Source organism: Montipora foliosa, chromosome 6 (assembly GCF_036669935.1).
Source record: "Montipora foliosa isolate CH-2021 chromosome 6, ASM3666993v2, whole genome shotgun sequence".
Lineage (NCBI taxonomy): Eukaryota > Metazoa > Cnidaria > Anthozoa > Scleractinia > Acroporidae > Montipora > Montipora foliosa.
The window spans coordinates 31,541,207-31,543,706 of record NC_090874.1 but is presented as its reverse complement, the minus strand read 5'-3'; the positions used below and the strand labels follow the sequence as shown (position 1 = coordinate 31,543,706).

The following is a 2,500-nucleotide window of genomic DNA, read 5'->3' as shown; positions in this document are numbered from 1 at the left end:
GCTCGAACACTAGTGAAGATACATGTAGATAACTTACTTCAGGAACTTGACGAAAATTAATTGTTCGACCTTTGGGGGAGGCTATAATTCCATTGCATATGGGTACCCGGTTGTATTTAAGTCAGATTGTTACAGATTGACTTCATTCCACAAAAAGTCAGATCATTCCACTGACAAATAACCAGATAACAAGTCTTTAAAGTATTTAAATAAATAATAATCATTTATTCCACTCTCTTGCAATTAGAATAAAAACTGAATTAAGAAGGGATAATTGCAATCATTAATACTACTACTACATGCACTGATAATAATATACAAACACCAATAACAGTCCAATATCACGAAGTCCTGGCTTCTCTTAGTTCTTTTCAGTTGGTTTGGTAGGATGCGTAGCACCTGATCTTATGTTATATGGTATTGGCTCCAACATAGATAACTGCACCAGGAATGCCAATGGGTGTTCTCTACCCTCCGCCGCCTCTGTAATAAATTGTGTTGTCTATCCGATAGTGTCTTCATTAGTCAGCACATAGTTAATAGAGGGAACGGTTATGAAACCTGACAAATTTCATTGTTGTTGTTCTCTTTTCTGGCCTTGACGGTGCACAAAATACAATAGTTGTTTACTCCGTACCAATGACCTAACCAATAGAAACGTGCTGGTTACGTAATTCATGCATAGTGTATGAGCGCAAAACAAAAGATTGTGCTCTGTTGTGGACTTTCCAACCTAAATCTTGGCATCTTTGTTTGCTCCTTTGATGTTTGCCAAGCTTCAAAACCAGTCCCCTCTATTAACTATGGTCAGCACCAGATCATATGAGCAGTCCCAGTAAATGATCTTCAAAGCCCTTTTCGGAATTGATCCAATGCTATTACAGAGGTACTCAAGGATATTTTTCCAACAAACATATTCTAGGACAGACCAAATGCTACTCCTATAGACATGCAATAAGTCTGATGTGTTCACACCGCTCTTTTCAGAAGTCGTAAGGCATAGAGTCTCTTAGATCCCTTGGTGATTCCATTTGAGCTCTTCACTGGAAATTGACAATTGCGCGCACATAATGATCTCATTATGATGTTTGGATTTCTCTGCATAACGTTAACCACCATTTCTTTACACTTTTTTGGGTTAAGTTTCATACTATGAATAGCACAGTACAGTGTTAATTTTGTGAATGTCCCTAATCGTTGGATCTAACAAGCTGATTGAATTACGTGGGTAGACTTAATTCAAAATGGCAAACTTGGAATTCCTTCAACCGTAACAGAACAACTTACCAACCGCTGTAGAAAGGTTAAGTAACGTTCCCTTTCCAAAGGAAAAGAAAAGATTTTCGCCAGAATACTTGTACATCGAAAAGATCAAATACAAATACAGTCAGTGACGATGAAGCTTCATGTTGATTTGTTCAGTGTCAACTAGACATGCATTGAGCTGGGACTTTTTTTACATTTTCATTGGATAAGAGTGTTTTCTTGTCTTTTTCTAAGTGGAATGATCTGACTCTTTTGTAGAAAGAACTGACTATGCAGGAACCTTGAACTAGAGACCGTAATTTGCCATCCTTCTCGCCACCTTCTCCTGAAGGTGGGCAGGGATACTCTAAGGAGTTGAGCTATGCAGGAACTTGAAAACCCTGTTCTGTAAGCAAAGGTACTGGTCCCCTCTTATGTTAAATAATGGTCACCTGATTCCCAGAAATATCCTGAGGAGCTGAGTGAGTAGATGGAAAGAGAGAGGGAGGCTCAGCGTCGAATAATTTTGTTGAGTTCCTAAAGTCCTCTATCCATGTTCACTAGTGTTTTAGCCACATAATCTAGTCTTAGCTAGAACTACTCAATCAATTTCGGAGGGATAAAAGGGAAAGTACTGTACATGTAGTTAAATTTGAAACTTGAAAGTTGCAGGTGAAATACAGAATTTTCCACTTCAATGACAAATTCAAGTCTTCCTTGTCAAATCCAAACTTCTATGTCAAATTCAAAACTTGGATGTCAAATTCTGATGTTGAATTTTGGCAGAGATATAATTCCATAGTTTTCCAATTTCAGACCATGTGATGTTACTTTAGAGAACAGTTTCTTTCAAATGTGGTCTATGAACGTGCTCATATACAAATAACTGATGAAAAAACAAAAGGAAAATTCCCTTGAGAGTATCACATGGTCTGAAATGGGAAAACAAAACGTGTAGAAGCTAAAGAGGTCAATTAATGTCCATATCTTTCGTTGCTTCCCAGACAGGTTCTTGTTGTCATCGACTGGTGAAATTTAAGCTTCAACGGAGACCCAGCAGGCATTTTAAGTATTTGGCCCTTAAGGCTTTGAGGTTTGCTCGTGGTTACTTCTGGGACACACGAAGACCACTATGATTTGGTGGGGGTTCTTTGGTACAACTTGAAATATCACGCCGGACCAGGATTAAAGTGGGTTAATTTTTTGTCATAATGGACTTGTTTAGAGTAATGACGTACAGTACTACTGTAATTAT

General features: G+C 38.1%; 1 protein-coding gene across 1 annotated transcript in view; it reads right to left on the bottom strand.

The window, feature by feature from the left end:
• The window catches only part of LOC138007134 (PACRG-like protein), a 25,880-nt gene that overhangs the window by 23,127 nt on the left and 253 nt on the right, over positions 1–2,500 (bottom strand). The window lies entirely within an intron of this gene.